The 16,799-nt window shown below is 56.8% G+C and overlaps 1 pseudogene; it reads left to right on the top strand.

Annotated features, from left to right (window-relative positions):
* The window catches only part of LOC144373039 (syntaxin-3-like), a 7,839-nt pseudogene extending 754 nt beyond the window's left edge, over window positions 1–7,085 (top strand).
* The last annotated feature ends 9,714 nt before the right edge of the window (window positions 7,086–16,799 follow it).

Genomic DNA, 16,799 nt, shown 5'->3' with positions numbered 1-16,799 from the left:
ACCCTGAGTCCTCCCTGAGTCCTCTCCAGCTCCTCCCCAGCTCCTCCCCAGCTCCACCTAGCTCCTCCCTGAGTCCTCCCCAGCTCCACCCTGAGTCCTCCCCAGCTCCTCCCCAGCTCCTCCCCAGTTCCTCCCCAGCTCCACCCCAGCTCCTCCCTAAGTACTCCCCAGCTCCTCCCCAGCTCCTCCCTGAGTCCTCCCTAGCTCCTCCCCAACTACTACCCAGCTCCTCCCCAGCACACCCTGAGGCCTCCCAGATCCTCCCCAGCTCCTCCCCAGCTCCACCCTGAGTCCTCCCCAGCTCCACCCTGAGTCCTCTGTAGCTCCTCCCCTGCTCCTCCCCAGCTCCTCCCCAGCACACCCTGAGTCCTCCCCAGCTCCTCCCCAGCACACCCTGAGTCTTCCCCAGCTCCTCCCAGCTCCTCCCCAGCACACCCTGAGTCCTCCCCTGCTCCTCCCCAGCTCCTCCCAGCACACTTTGAGTCCTCCCCAGATCCTCCCCAGCTCCTCCCCAGCACACCCTGAGTCTTCCCCAGCTCCTCCCCAGCCTCTCCCAGCACACATTGAGTCCTCCCCAGATCCTCCCCAGCTCCTCCTCAGCTCCTCCCCTGCTTTTCCCTAGCACACCCTGAGTCCTCCCTGCTCCTCCCCAGCTCCTCCCCAGCACACTTTGAGTCCTCCCCAGCTCCTCCCCAGATTCTCCCCAGCTCCTCCCCAGATCCTCCCCTGCACCTCCCCAGCTCCTCCCCAGCACACCTGAGTCGTCCCCAGCTTCTCCCCAGCTCCTCCCCAGCACACCCTGAGTCCTCTCCAGCTCCTCCCCAGCTCCTCCCCAGCTCCATCCTGAATCCTCCCCAGCTCCTCCCCAGCTCCTCCACAGCTCCTCCCCAGCACACCCTGAGTCCTCCCCCAGCTCCTCCCCAGCTCCTCCCCAGCACACCCTGAGTCCTCCCCAGCTCCTCCCCAGATCCTCCCCAGCTTCTCCCCAGCTCCTCCCCAGCTCCACCCTGAGTCCTCCGCAGCTCCTCCCCAGCTCCACCCTGAGTCCTCCCCAGCTCCTCCCCAGCTCCTCCCCAGCTCCATCCTGAGTCCTCCCCAGCTCTTCCCAGCTCCTCCCCAGCTCCTCCCCAGCTCCACCCTGAGTCCTCCCCCAGCTCCTCCCCAGCTCTGGTGGGATCCACATTGGGCTTCAGCTTCAGGAGCTGGGAGGGGAGCAGGCATTTCAAAGGGACTGCATGCGTTGATGCTGCTGACCAGCCTGGGCCAGGAAGCTCCAGCCCTGCCCAGCACCAGCCTCGCCAGCCTGACCACAGTGCAATCTGGTTCCATTCACAACGTGCGGGCCCCAGGGCACCTGGCAAGTCTCGGAAAGGGCCAGGCCACCTGCTCCTTGAGGAATCCCAGACCACGGCTGAGCGAGCTCTCAGCCAGTGAGCAGAGTGCTCTTCCTCATGCCACTCACCCCAAAATGTTCACCCCCCAAAGGACAAAGGCTCCAAAGCAGACTCTCGGCAGGGTCTGCCTCTCACAGAGTTGCCCTCTACTTTCCCTCAAGATCCTTCAAAGCACAGGACGCATGGCCCTCAGGGAGCAGGGACAGGGGACTGCCTCTTAGCAGCCGGGCACTCCTGAGGAGGCTCCTGGGGACACTCGTGCTTGCAGGTGTCAGGGCTCCTGCATGTTAACCTGCAGTTACACAAGGGCCCTGGGAGCCAACCCTAAGCACGGCAGGAGCCCAGAGTCCTCTGTGAGAGGCCCTAACAGGCCACGCAGCAAGCCCAGAACATCCCCAAACCAGAGCCTCCAACCAGCTGGGCAGACACGCTCTGCACACAGCCAGTTCACAGCCTTTGTAAGTGTGTGTTCCTCTTAACCGAGCCGCCAGCCCATTACTGCCAAACAACAGGCACTCAGGAAGAGGCCGGCCCCTAGAAGGAAGGTCGGGGAGAGAGCACGGGGGAGAGGTGCGTGTTGGGCACAGTCAGCAGACCCAGGAGGCGGGGCGATGGGGGTGCTCTGCCCGCTGCAGGAGCCCTGGCCCTGGGGAGAATGGGCTGCATCCAGCACGGGAGGCTGGCCACACCAGGCTGCGGGTGTCAGAGCTTCTGGGGCCAAATGGAGCCCACACCAGCCACCAGCAGCAGGGAGCCCGTGCCTGGACCTTGACTCATCCTGCACGGTGTCCCCAAGGCCCCGAAGCATCTTCCCATGATGGGCTCCCTGTGCCACACAGACAGACCTGGCACCCATGTGCCTCTGTGTCATGTCATCGAAGGCATCGCAGCCTCAACAGGTCCTCTCTACGCACTGCTTTCCGTTGTCCGGCAGGCGCCCTCTGCCCATCCCTGACCGAGGGTCATCGACCGCAGGCCACCGGTCAGCCCACTCGGTGAGTTCAGATCTTGTGAGCCCTGCCCCCTTTGGGGGTGGACACAGAGCGCTGCAGCCACAGCCAGAGGTCACTCTGTGCTCACACGTTGAGGTTGCATCCTGGACATAGGACACGTGAGAATTGAAGAGCGTCCTGAAATGAACAGCTCTCACCAGAGACGGAGCAGAGCCACCTCCCCAGCAGAGCCACCTCCCCCGGGACCCTGCAAGCCACAGCCTGTGAGGAAGCCCCTGGCCACAGCGCTGGGCCAGAGGAAGGCCACTGAGCGACAGACTCCGTGACTCCCTGCGGGGCCTGCTCCAGCACCATGGGCTGTGGACGCCGGAAGCCCCACCCAGCAGGCCCACCTTCTCCGAGATTCCAGGCGCTCAGCTCAGCATCAGAGCTGGGGCCGGCCCGGGCTTCCCTCTGCCCACGCCCGTCGCCCAGTTTCCCTCTGGGTCCCATCTTCCTTCCCCACCCCCAGATCCTGCCTCCACCGCTAGTTCTCTCACCCTCCCCGACTGCCCCCCATCCTCGGCAGCCGGCCCCAGCCGGGTTCCCCGTGGACTGCCAAAGCCGCCTCCTGACTCTGCCCCTGCCCCTGCCCCTGTCCCACGCCCTCAGCCACAGCCCCTCCTCAGAGGCTGGTCTGATGTCACTTCCACCCCAGGCTTCCCCTCCTGTAGGTGTGCTGGCCTCTCTGAACCTCAGCCCTCTGCCCGCTCCCCTCGCCTGTGCCTGAGCCTGCTCCCCTGGGGGCACACCGAATCACATCTTCTCTCGGGGCTGTGCTGTGCCAGCAGCATCATCCCGTCCCTCGGGACCACACACTGACCACTGGCGTCCTGCTCAGGTGTGGCCGCCTCAGCCTCCGGCCGGCATTGCCCACGGCTGAACCGCTGGGCAGACCTGGCTCACGGCTGGGGCCTGTGGGCTCCTCACATCTCTCACAGCTGGAGCAGTGTCAGGCAGGACTCGTCCCTGGGTCCTCCCGGTGTCCTCGGTCTGCACAGGGCAGAAGGTCCACTAACATTCCCTGAATGTGGGGACATCCCTTTCCCACGCCCAGCACTGGATTCCCACCTGGGTTTTATTTTCATCTCTTTCCCAAGGATCTAGGCGGCTTTGATCAGGATTCACAGAGATGGACTTCCCGGGACTCTGGGTTGGCCAGAAGAACCAGAGGCTTCAAACGAAGGATTCGTCCTCCCAGTCACCAGTATCTACTCAGCTTGAAGCGCCAGGAAAGGATTCCGCCCACGAACGTCAGAGTTTCCACATCAGCCTTCTCAGGAAGCCCAGAATCTGCCGATTGCTGCAGTGGCGTGGATAAAAGTAAGATCCACCCACACATGTGTGTGCCTCGGACGAAGACTGTGGCCAAAGCAGCCTTCACCCCCTCTTTGAAAAGGAGCCTCCAAGCAGGCACTGTGGCACATGCCTGAAATCCCAACAGTTCAGGAGGCTGAGGAAGGAGGATGAGGAATTCAAGGCCAGCCTTCACAACTTAGTGAAGCCCTAAGCATCTTAGTGAGACTGCATTGAAAGTAAAAAATAAAAAGCTGGAAAGTGGCTTAATGGTCAGTGACCCTGGGCTCAATCCCAGCACCAAATAAATGAAAAGAGAGACCTGCCCCAGAATGCAAGTTCCGTCTCCCCCACCTTCTCACCTCCCCAGGGCTAATCAAGAGCCCTTCACAGAAGGCGTCACCTGGATTCCCACTTGGCATGGCGGTCAAGGAAGGCCGTTCCACTGGGCGGAGGCTGAGCGGCTCCCCCAGCGGCGAGTTCTGGGAGGTCAGGTACCTCACGGGCCTCCGATTCCTCAGCAGTAATAAGGAGACGTGGACCGGCCTTTGGGCTTCCCAGCCCCAGGCCTGGAATTGGACGCACTGCCCCCAGGAAAGGATGGAGCACAGCACTGGCTCCCAGCTGCTGGTCTTAGAGGAGCCCTAAGAAAGCAGGCCCAGGGGAGGCCCAGGCCTGAGCGCAGCGGGCAGCCCAGCCTCTCAGGCCCAGCCACCTCCCACACACCCCGAGCAGGCCTGAGTGAGGGGCCGGCTCCGCCTCGCCCGAGCCTTCTGCTCTCCGCACTGAGGCTCTTCCTTGAGAAACCTCTACCCAGCTGTGAGCCCACCTGGGCCACACTTGGAGGAGGTCTGGTGATGGGCCAGGAGACCCCTCCAAGGAGGAAGGTCTGGGCCAGACCAACCCAAGATGGGGGAGCCTCCCGATGACAGAGCAGCCCTGCCGGGCACTTGGGCACCAGCAGTGCCCAGGAGTGGCTGCCTCAGGATGACTGGACATGGCGTATGTACTGGCCGTCGGTGTGGTGCAGCATGTGTGTCTGGATGTGGTGGCCCTGGAGCTGGGAAGCACAATGTCAAGTCAGTGTCTCTTTATGGCTTCTGAGAAATCGGCCACTGAGTTACCTGAACTGCCCCGGTCCCAGAAGGACTCACGGCTGGTTCGCGACCTGGGGGCTCACACAGCAGTGAGTCGTGGTGCCATGGAGGAGGTCGGATGTGGTTCTGCTCAGATGCCTCACTCTAGAACTGTCTGTGGCCATGAGTACATTTTTGTTACTGTAACAGAATATCTGAGGCAGGGTAACTTTACAGAGAACAGAGGCTTGTCTAGCTCTCAGTCTTGGAGGCTGAAAGTGCAGGAGAGCCTCTGATGAGAGCCCCTGGGTGTGAGCACATGAAGGAGAGAGATCACACTATCAGACAGGAAGCCAGGGAGCACTGAGGGTCAGATGGCTGTCACCACAAGTCACTCTCCTGAGAGCCACGAGGCTCTCCGTGTCCCCTTCCTGCTTAGGAGTGTCATTCTGGCTTTTCGTGGCTGCCGTCCTCCCCCTAGTGTGCTCACTGCTTCCTGCAGGCTGCTCTCTGGCCCGCCTCCTCCAGGCAGATGCTCACCTTTCCGCTCTGCAAATGGCACAGAAGGGCCAGAGGGCCAAAGCCCAGGGTTGTGGGGGCTGCCGGGGGTCCTGCACCTGGGGGTCTTTCTTCAGCCTGCCTCTCGGCCGAATCCTGCCCCCTTCCCCCTCATCCCCTGGTCCCCAGGATCTCGCCTTCTCCTCAGGAGGGATGTGGCCCCAAGGAAGGAAACGGCAGGTGCAGAGGCGTCAGCAGCAGACGGACATGTAAAGACGGGCTGAGTCTCTGCACACCTGCCACGGCAACACAGACACAAAGTTAGACACTAGCAGGGCAAGTGTCACATCTGCGACCCCAGCAGCTCTGGAGGCTGGGGCAGGAGGATCCCAGGTTCAAAGCCAGCTTCAGCAATAGCATGGTGCTAAGCAACTCAGTGAGGCAGACCCTGTCTCTAAATACAAGACAGAGTAGGGCTGGGGGAGTGGCTCAGTGGTCAAGTGCCCCTGGGTTCAATACCTGGAACCAAAATAAATAAATAAATCCATTCACAATAGCATCAAAAAAGAATGCATAGGGATAAATCTAACAGAAGGAACGTAAAACTGACACTCTAAACACTACGTGACGTTGCTGAGATGAACTTAAGAAGGTCTGTTAGGGAGCCGGGTTCTCAGCGCTCAGAGGAGGCAGGGGGTGGAGGAGGCAGCGCGCAAAGCCTCAGTGGCCTGGGACGCTCCTCCTAATGAGGCCCGCTGCCCGCCCCACCTGGAGCTCCCTGGCCCCGCAGAGACTGGCCGCCACTTCCAGCGGTTCCACGCATTACTTGCCTCGGGCACCTGGACCCCAGGATGAAGGACCAGCCGGAGCACTGAAGGCGAAGCGGCTGACCCAGAACCATGAGGCCCAGGGGGTGGAGGTCGCGGTTGTCAACACGGCTTTCACGGCTGGATTCTTTCTGAGATGGAGGAGACGCGGCTCAACATTGGCAAGATATCAGAGCACGTGGAGGAAGCAAAGAAACTCTAGAGTATCATCCTCTCTGCACCAATTCCAGAGCCAAACACCAAGGATGACCTTAAGCAGCTCACAATGGAGACCAAGAAAAGGGCCAACAGTGTCGGGAACAAACTGAAGAGCTGGAGAGGCACAGTGAAGAGGTGGGGTCCGCTCATCAGCAGGCCTTCTCTCTCAGAAGTCTGTGGAGGCGATGACCAGGTACAATGAGGCTCGGGGGGACTTTGAGAACACAGCCAAGGGCGAACCCAGGCAGCTGGTGATGACTGGCAACAAGACAAGGCAGAGGAGCGGAAGAGATGCTGCCGAGTGGCCGCCTGCCATCTCACTTCTGGGATCACCGACTCCCAGATTCCCAAGCAAGCCTTCAGGGAGACCGAGGGTGGGCATAAGGACATTGGGAGGCTGGAGAGCAGCCTTAAAGAACTGCCTGACACGTGTATGGACAGTGCCACGCTGGTGGAGGACCAGGGCCAGAGGTTAGATGGCCTAGAGCTGGACGTCATGCACACAGTGGACGGTGTGAGAAGGCAGAAGACAAAACTCCAAGAGCTGTGAACTACCAGGGTCAGGCCCGGGAGAAATCGATGACCATCACTGTGATGGTTGTCGTGCTGCTGGGCAACTTAGCCTCCATCCCTGGACTTGCCGTTGGGCTGCGTGAGTGGCCTGCGGGGCTGCTGCTCCGAGATCACCTGATCTCACTGCAGCCTTGCGAGACCACCTTTGTCTTCAGATGGGAATGGAGTCTGAACGGCCTTCCTGAGGCTGACCTACAGTCAGTCCAGCCCTGGAAGAATCTACCTGCCTGATGAACCCCGAGTTCTCCTCCAAACCCACTCCTGCCCCAGCAACTGAAGGGCCTTTCCTCCTGGGCCCCAGGACTGACCCAGCTTTTTCCCTCCTGGCTGTGCCCAATTAAGCCTTGCACCTTGGAAAGAGACGGTCCCAAGTGCTGCGTCTTCTACCCCATGGAGGATTCTCCCAGAAACGATAGGCATTTTTCTAGGGGAGTATCTTTAACAAAGCAGAGGAATGCCCCTAGATTTGGCAGCAGGAGGGTTAGATGGGAGACTCTGCGTGGCAGGATGCCGGTCCTGTCGGTCCTGAAAACCTGAGTGGTTGGCCGATGCCATTTGGGTTCAAAAGGTTGACTTGCTTGAAATTCAACTTCAAATCAAGCTTTTAGAAGGATCCACCTGGGGGCCAATTTGGTCTTTCTCTAGGTTGTGTTCTCACGTTTACTCAAAGAGGGACCAGGATGACCGTCTTTTGACGTGGCCATTTTCAAAGGCTGAGGATTTGGAATACTTGTTTCCCTGTGAGTTTGGGAAATGGCTTTTCGCCTTTGGAGTGACTCTTTGTGAAGCCAAAATCAACCAGGGACTTAAAATTGGGCTGGGGCCAAGGTGCTAGAATCTCAGACTCTGAAAAGGTCTCATGAGGCTGAGTGTTCAGTCACTCATGTGTTCAGGGGTATTTTTAGAAGTGTGTGTGTGAGGTGCATGAACGTATATGTGCCTGCTTCTCAGGAAATAGGAAACTAGAGAAGGAAGATACTATGACCTCAGAAAAAATAAATAAATAAATAAAAATTTAAAAAAAATAACTTTTTTTGAGCTAGACTAAAAATTAGGTAAGTTGCATTTTTTTTTACCTACAAATGAATCATGGTAGAAATAGGATCCTCTTATGTCATCCAAAAAGTTGTTTTCTAGAAGAAAACTGGGAGAATCAAATGAGATATGCAGACTGAGGACTGAGCTGGTTTCCGGTTTCTGTGCAGCAGGTAGAGTGGATCCTGACACCTTTCGCTACCGGCTGCCTCAGCTTGGCTCCCCTGGGACATCCCACAGCAACCCACGTGACCTGGGGGTGTCCTGCCGTGGGCTGGGTGAGTTGGGAGAGGCCCGGGACTTCCTGCCACTGGGTGAAGGAGCTTGACAAGTCCTTGGCTCCCCAGTTCTTGGCACAGAGGAAGCAGCATCCAGGAAATCTTCGTGTAGTGGCTGCTAAGCCGTGGGTAGCCTTAGATCCCTGCCAGGCTCCCTGACTTGGGTGTCGCTGTGTCTCAGCTTTGACTGTAAAGCTAAGGCAGAGAGAGCACCTGGTCCAGGCCTGCCCACTAGCTCCTGTGCAAAGGCTCCTCGGCTCTCACTACCCAGCATCAGACAGAGCCTGAGGGGCGTCCTCTCCCCTTGGCTGAGACGGGAGAAGTCAGGCTGCAGCCGCAGGCCTTCACCGTCAGCCGAGACCAAGGCCTGGGGGTTAATGTTTGGAGTGCAACACATGAAGGGTCTCTGTATTTTTTTTAATGTAAATTTGATTATTTTATTGCTGATTTAAAAATATTGACTTTCTAATGATTGAAAAAAGAAAGAAGAAGAAGGTCTGGGTAATAGGAGGGTGTCCCGAGGTCATGGGTTGAGAGACTTGACCTGGTTTCCATGACAGTCGTCCCCTGATGCCCTACAGGTTCAACGTGATCCCTCCGGAACCCCAGCTGAGGTCTCTGCAGAAGCTAAGAAGCTGGTTCTGAGAGTCATATGCAACAGCCAGGGACCAGAACAGCCAAAATTATCTAAAAAAGAAGAGAACTGGAGGCAGCAAGGTGGCTTTGAACAGTGGGAGGCTGCCCTCTCAGTCCGGAGGCCACAAGCTGCAAATGGAGGCACTGGCTGGGCTCCCTCTGCAGGCTCCAGAGAGGGCCCTTCCTCCCCGTCCAGCCCCTGGTCCTGGCCGCGGGGCTAAGCACCCTCAGCGTTTCCCAGACTGCCCCATCACAGGACCGGGGCACCCCATGTGCGCTGTGAAGACCTGGGGAGGGTTAGACCTTTCCTGCTGTGTCACATGTGGGCTTGGGATGTGCCCTAGAAATGGTCCTATAAGAAGGAAGTGCTGTTCTCAGGTGGAGAAGGCTCACCTCCCTGACCCCAGGCCTCAGGCCACGCCTCGGATCTCTGGGTGTTTTTCCACGGTGGGCTGCAGGTTCTCAGGTCCATCTCAGACTTGCTGAGCCTGACTAAAGGTAGCACCTGACCCCACCCCCACCCCACCTCCAGCACCACTCAGCTGCCCAGCGTCCCTCCCTGGGAAACGTCCATGCAGAACCTGCCTGCCCTGCTGCCTCCCGCTTTCCCAGCCCAGACAAACCTTCTCAGAAGGTCCGTGAGACCTCCACTGAAGGGACCGTTCACTCTCTAGGGCCCAGTGACAGAAACAGTGCCTCATCCATAACCATGGATATCCCTAATCCACGGGCAGCTGACCCTGACCCTCGGCTGCCCTGGGAGTTGGGGGGGTCCCTCTGAGCGCCCCCCAGCCTCGGCTCAGCCCCGCCCACTGGTTTCATCCCGTCTGCCTGGGCCCTGAGGTCGGCCTGGACTCCAGACAAGCCAGGCCCTGGCCTCTGAATCTCCTCCGTTCTCGGCAGCCCCGTGGGCTCCAGGGCTCTCGAGGTGGCCCTTGAATGATCTCTGCCCATCAGGCCCAGAACACAGCCCCAGCCTCCTGCTGCTGAAGGCCGGTCTCTGTCTGGGTGGAGGCCACACCCACCACAGGATGAGAAGCAGCCACCTCAGCCATCTTGTGGGCCCAGCTGCACAGCCTGTCCCTAAGGGCCCAGTGGTGAAGAGAGAGGAGACTGGACGGTGACAAAGGACAGAGCCTCTGCCTGCTGGGAGGAAAGGCGCCCTGCCTGACTGGGTGCTAGGAATGATCAGGGTCTCGACAGCCTCAGGGTCTGAGAAGGTCATTCTGCATTGACCAGCAAAAGGGCAATAGGAATTTCTAAGCAGCAACAACATCTGGAGGGCCAGACACGCAGCAGCCCCCTCAGGCCGAGGGGGTCCTTGTCACACACAGCCACAGCCCGGTGTTAACAGTGCGGCCAGGCAGGGCCTGGGCACCTCCCGCCCGAGGGCACGGGCTCTTCTGGTATTTTGTTTATCATTTCCATCAGTGCCTTTTACAGATTGACCCCCTGACCCTGGAATCTCACACTGTCACTCATCATAAGTGAATTTATCAACACGGACGTCATCAGAATACACATGAGAGTTTTAACTGTTGGCATACGAAATTACTTCATTCTTCATGCTTCAAAAAAATCCAATTTTGCATAATAAATAATGATAAGGGCCAGTTGACAATTACCTAGGTGGGAAGGGCTGTGGAAATGACTGGAATTTCAATAGCCTCTGTGGAGCTGTCTGGAGGCTGCCGGAGTGATCGGCTGATGGTGATCCCCCCATGGTGGGGTGAGCACAAAGCTCCACACTGTCGATTGGCACTCACCTATTAGTAATTTCCCCCTGTGACACAGACTTAGATGCAGTCAGGCAAATATTAAAATTAATCAGGCTATTATTTTAATGCAGAAAAACGACAGCTTGTCTGGAAAAAAATCTTATGGCCAGACCCCCACCCACACAATCACACACACACACACACACAAACACACACACACACACACACACACAATCCCGTTCCACCACTGGGCCTGCCCTGCTCACGAGGGACCTGCCACCCACGATGGACCAGCAACTGGGGATAGTGTTTGCCCTCAGCCTGATCCACTCAGATGGGGAATAATCTCACCCAAGAGAGAAATGAGGGCACAATTTGCTGTCACTTTCCAAGGACAGCAGTGACCAGGACGTCACAGTGCAGCTTGCCTGGTGAGCGGGTGAGCAGTGATCCAGATGTGACTTGAGAATGGCCGCACCTGCACTTCTGGCCTAGTCACTGTATCTGAGAAGGGCTCACAGAGAGGCCCTGTCCCCATCATACCCGTCCCTGTCCTCGAGGGCCAAGAGCCCGTGTGCCTCTGGCTTCTCCTTCTGATGGGACTTCAGCTAGTGACCTGTTGGTGGTCCCCTCTGACCGGGCCTCCCGTGACATCCACAGCGATTTTAAAAAGGGCAATGATTGGAAGACTTTGGAACAAGTAACTCACAACCTCTTGATCAATCCTAAAGGCACTAAATCTTCTTGTCTTTGAAAATAAACACACAAACAAAACGTTTTTCCATGCTGCAACCCTCCTGTCTGTGGGGGGCTCAGTGGGCCCACCCCACTGTTGGAAGGTCCCTTTGTCAGGATCACCAGGGCACTCAGCACTCAGGTCGCCGCGCAGGCAGCCCCACGCTCTGGGTTTCGGAGGCAGGAGACGAGGGTTCTGAGGAAGTCGGGCTCTGACTGGAGGAGCAGCTGGCCCAGCGGAGCACCCCTGCCCTGCACCCTCCCAGCTGGAGAAAGGGCCGCTCACAAGTCTGCTTGAAGCCAGGGGACACACGAGGAGTGCATGGGTCCTCAGGGACTTCATCTTGGCCAACACTGTCAGAGGACGGTGCCAACTTCTTCAGTGAAACTATTTTAACACCTTAAGCCATGTCACGAGGGGCTGCCTCAGGTCAGGATGGGTCAATGCGGGCTCGTGGCAGAACCCCCACTTCGTGCCCTGGTGACAAACAGCACGAGACACCACGACTCAGTTTTTCACCACTCCGACCAAGAAAACTGACGAGGACAATTACAAGAGGAAGAGTTGATTTGGGGTCCGTGGTTTTGGAGGTCTCAGTCCGTGGACTGCAAACTCCATCGCTCTAGGCCCAGGTGAGGCAGCACATCGTGGTGGAAGTGTGCGGCAAAGGAAGCTGCTTGAGCCCCACCCGGGAAGCAGAGAGAGAGCCCTGCTCAACAAGGAACCCACAGAAGCCCGAGTCCTGCCTCCAGGGACCCCTCCTGCAGCCACACCCCATCTGCCCACAGCTACCACCTGTCAACCCCATCAGAGGATTGGTGCCCTAGTCAGGTTAAGGCTCTCCAACCCAATCAGTGCCCCTCTGAAACTTCCCACATTGTCTCACACATTAAATTCTGGGGACACCTCACATCTAAACCACAAAACACAAAGGACTAGGAAGCATTTTGTAAAAGAAAGATGAGTTACTCAGTCCCAGCGGCTCAGGAGGCTGAGACAGGAGGATCTCGAGTTCAAAGCCAGCCTCAGCAATGGTGAGACACTAAGCAACTCAGTGAGATCCTGTCTCTAAATAAAATACAAAATAGGGCAGGAGATGTGGCTCAGTGGCCAAGAGCCCCTGAGTTTGATCTCTGGTACCAAATAAAAAAAGTTTCTCAGGAGGCTGAGGCAGGAGGATTACAACTTCAAAGACAGCCTGGGCAACAACTGAGGCCCTGCCTCAAAATTTTATAACTTTTAAAAGGGCTGAGATGTAGCTCAATCATGGAGCTGGGTTCCATTCCCAAACCAGAAAAAAAAAGAAGAAAGATAACAAGTTATTAATAAGATGAAATAAAGACAAATAACTTCCCAAGAGAGGGTGTCAGCTCTGCACAAACCACAGCTTAGAGCTAAAAGGCTGCAGAGAAGCGGGGCCTGAGGTCAAGGTGAGGAGTGGTCTGCACAAAGCAGGGTCTACCAGTGAGTATGTACCCAAATGTGGTGAATCTTCCGTAAAGAGGAGGGGGACAGAATACATGTCCCCGAACACCCCCCTCCTCTTCTCCTCAAACCTGCCAAGTCAAGAGACACAGGGCAAGCCTGGGCTGCAGTGTTGGACACACACCGTCTTGAAGGACTGCCTTCCCTCTTACAGTGGGAACCAGGGCCAGTCAGTGTCCCCTGGAGAAAGCCACTTTCCTGCATTGCCCAGGACAGCTGCTCCTCGGGATGCTGGTCACACCAGCAGACTAAGCAGGCTGATGCCCGTGAGGACAGCCCTCCCCCGTGGTGAGTGGGCAGACCTGCAGGCACTGGGTGAGGACAGGTGTCACTCATCCTGCTGGTGTCCTTGGAAAAACACTGCAAGGGACAGATGTGCTGCCCTTCAGTCTGCTGCCATCAAACTCTTCTTGGGGCAGTCACTGATGTCTAGTAAGTGCTCTGCAATAAATCTGTCTCATAGGCTGCCTCTGGCACTTTGGCCTCCCACTTTCCTACCACACCTGGGCTGTGGACGAGACAGTGGTCTACACAGAGAGTGCTCAACACAGAGAGTGGTCCAAGAGCCTGGTCTACACAGAGCATGGTGCATTAGCCAGCTTTTCACTGCTGTGACAAAATACCGGAGGAAACTTCTCCTACAGGAGGGGAGAGTGACATGGGCTCGTGGTTCAGAGGTCTCCCAAAGAGTTGGCTGGCTCTGTTGTGTTGGGCTGGTGGCAAGTAAAACATGGTGGAGATAGGGCATGGGAGAGGAGAGTCACCCCTCCTGGAGGCCAGGGAGTGGGGAGGAAGGAGGAAGGGGGGGCGCTGGCGCAGGGCGGGAACAGCCCTTCTAAGACACATCCAGGAGCCCACTCGTCCAGCGAGGCCCAGGGCCTGGTTCCCACCACCTCCCAGTGACTTCATCAGTATGAACTCCTGGACTAACTGTTCCACTCACGAAGTCAGAGCCCTCGTGACGGGTCACTTCTCTGCACTGGGGACCCGCCTTCCACACGTGAGCCCTTGGGGACATTTTACTTCCAAACCATGTGCAGCAAATGGTCCCCACAGAGTGTGGTCCCCACAGAGTGGTCTACACAGAACGTGGTATACACAGCATCTCACCAGGGTCCCGGGGGTATGTGGCCCACCCTAGTCAGTCTGGGATTTGGCAGTCAGGCACAGGGACAGGCACATGTCTGTTTGTCTCAGGTGATCTGTGATTGGATCAGGAGGGACAAATCTCCCCTGACCAGTGCTGGTCTTTGGAGACCCGGGGCACAGGTAGCTGCCAGAGGCTGTGGACCAGGTGTCCATGCATCACTGTGGTGCTCACGTGCAGAAGGCCCTGGGGTGTGGCAGGTGGTGGCCAGGTACCTCCTGACTAGGGGACCCTGCACAGTGCGAACAGGAACCTTGGGGGATGTTTGCCCTCCCAGAGCAGGGCGAGGGCCAAGGGGAGTCCCAGCCCCACACCAGCTGTGTGCCCACCAGAGGGCCTGACTCTGGGTGCCCTGGCCCTTTCAGCCTGCCAAATGGACAGTGCCCAAGATCTCGGCACGTCACTACAGAGATACTGAGCAGGTGCCTGGGAGCCTGGCCACCAGCCGCCCCTGCCTCCCTCTTCCCCTGGCTCTTCCCCACCAAAACAGACACCATCTCAGAGAGTCCCAGCCCCCGCACACTCCGAGGCTCAGGGGCCACTTCTCACTGGTGCCTGGACCCCCCCTCTACCCAGCCTGGCACACACTGCAAGCCCTTCTGCAGGGCCAGCCTTGACAGGACCGTCGGCAGGTTGAGGGGCAATGGGCTCCTTCCCACCCTGTGTCCCACCCTGTGGCTGGTCAGAAAGCGTCACAAGAGACTCTCTGGACTGTGTGGATGGCAGCGGCCCACGGGGGGGTGGGGGGAAGCAGGACACAGTCCTCGGGTAGGCGGTAGCCTCAGAGGTCAGTCTTGAGAGAGACCAAGACAAGGAGAGAGACAGACAGACAGACAGTGGGAGAAAGAGAGGAGAGACAGGGTCAGAGATCAGGAGAGACAGAGAGGAGAGAAAATCAGAGAGCAGGAGAGACACAGAGATGTGCCCTTCTAGGATCCACCCCAGGGTCCCCTCAGCCGACACCTGCTCTCAGAAGTGCACAGCGCCTGGTCTGTGGTTCAGCCAGTGAAAACGTGCAGGAAGCACACACCTCACACACTCACCCAGCACACGTGCTAGGAGCTAGGCCAGCGGCACAACACCATGGCCAAAGACTCCACCACACTCCTTTACAACTGGACTCCATGTTTCCAGTTAAAAAAATAAAATTTTCCAGTTAAAAAAAATAATAAAAAATTGGAAAAAAAGAAAAAGAACGGAACTGAATGGAGTTTAAAACAGGGGATGTGCATTTGGTGTGTTCAGAATGAGGCAAGGTCTCTTCCCTGACCAAGTTTTCAGGTGAAACACAGAAACACCTGCCAGACCAGGTGGCTTGTCACACATCCAAGCAAGGCTTTTCAGAGTTTAGAGAAAGGAGGGATGTATTGTGACATGACTACTGCAACAGCAGGGGCGGCAAGGTATGTGTGGTCTTCGTCTATTCCCTGTTCCTGTGACAAAATACCTGAGGTGGCCTACTTCATAAGGAGAAGAGGTTTAACTAGCTCACAGTCCTAGAGGGCCAGATTCTAAGTTTGGGCAGGCTTCTTGGTTCGTCCTCTAGAGAGGGCCTCTTGCCTTCTACCGCACATCACACTAAGGAACCAGTCATGTCCCAAGACGCGCCCAGATTCATGAGATAGAGACAGCTCCACTAGAGAGACCAGCTACATGAGAGAGAGATACAAACCACAAGAGAGATAGAGTACAGCTCCATGAGAGAGACAAACTACATGAGACAGAGACAAGCTCCATGAGAGAGAGAGACCAACTACATAAGAGAGAGACTAGCTCCATGAGAGAGAGAGAGAGACCAGCTCCATAAGAGAGAACAGATCCAAGAGAGACACCAGATCCACGAGAGAGATAGAGTCCAGCTCCATGAGACAGAGAGACAAGATAGATGAGAGAAAGAGACCAACTACATGAGAGAAAGACCAGCTCCACAAGAGAGATAGAGTCCAGGTCCATATGAGAGACCAACTCCATGAGAGAGAGACCAGCTCCATAAGAGAGACCAGCTCCACGAGAGAGAGACCAGCTTGATGAGAGAGATAGACAAGCTCCATGAGAGAGACCAGCTCCATTAGAGAGAGAGACCAGCTCCATGAGAGAGACCTGCTTCCTGAGAGAAAGAGACCAGCTCCATGAGAGAGACCCGCTCCATGAGAGAGAGAGACCAGCTCCATGAGAGAGACCAGCTCCATGAGAGAGACAAGCTCCATGAGAGAGAAATAAGCTCCATGAGAGACGAGCTCCATGAGAGAGAGATAAGCTTCATGGGAAAGACCAGCTCCATGAGAGAGAGATTAGCTCCCTGAGAGAGAGAGAGACCAGCTCCATGAGAGAGAGACCAGCTCCATGAGAGAGAGACTAGCTCCCTGAGAGAGAGAGACCAGCTCCATGAGAGAGAGACCAGCTCCATGAGAGAGAGACCAGCTCCATGAGAGAGAGAGAGAGACCAGCTCCATGGAAGAGACAAGCTCCATGAGAGACAGACCAGCTCCATGAGAGAGAGAGACAAGCTCCATGAGACAGACCACCTCCATGGGAGAGAGACCAGCTCCATGAGAGAGACCAGCTCCCTGAGAGATAGACCGGCTCTATGAGAGAGAAACCAGCTCCATGAGAGAGAGAGCAGCTCCATGAGAGAGACCAGCACCACGAGAGGGAACAGATCCATGAGAGAGACCAGCTCCATGGGACAGAGAGAACAGCTTCATGAGAGAGACCAGCTCCATGAGAGAGACACCAGTTCCATGAAAGAGAGACCAGCTCCATGAGAGAGACAAGCTCCCTGAGAGAGAGATCAGCTCCATGGGGAGACCAGCTCCATGAGAGAGACACCAGCTCCATGAGAGAGAGAGACCAGATCTATGAAAGAGACCAGCTTTATGAGAAAGACCAGCTCCATGAAAGAGACAGACC

The sequence above is a fragment of the Ictidomys tridecemlineatus genome, unplaced genomic scaffold (assembly GCF_052094955.1).
Source record: "Ictidomys tridecemlineatus isolate mIctTri1 unplaced genomic scaffold, mIctTri1.hap1 Scaffold_216, whole genome shotgun sequence".
NCBI classification, from domain to species: domain Eukaryota; kingdom Metazoa; phylum Chordata; class Mammalia; order Rodentia; family Sciuridae; genus Ictidomys; species Ictidomys tridecemlineatus.
Note: the sequence above shows the minus strand (reverse complement) of the source record. Positions and strands in the feature narration are given on the sequence as shown.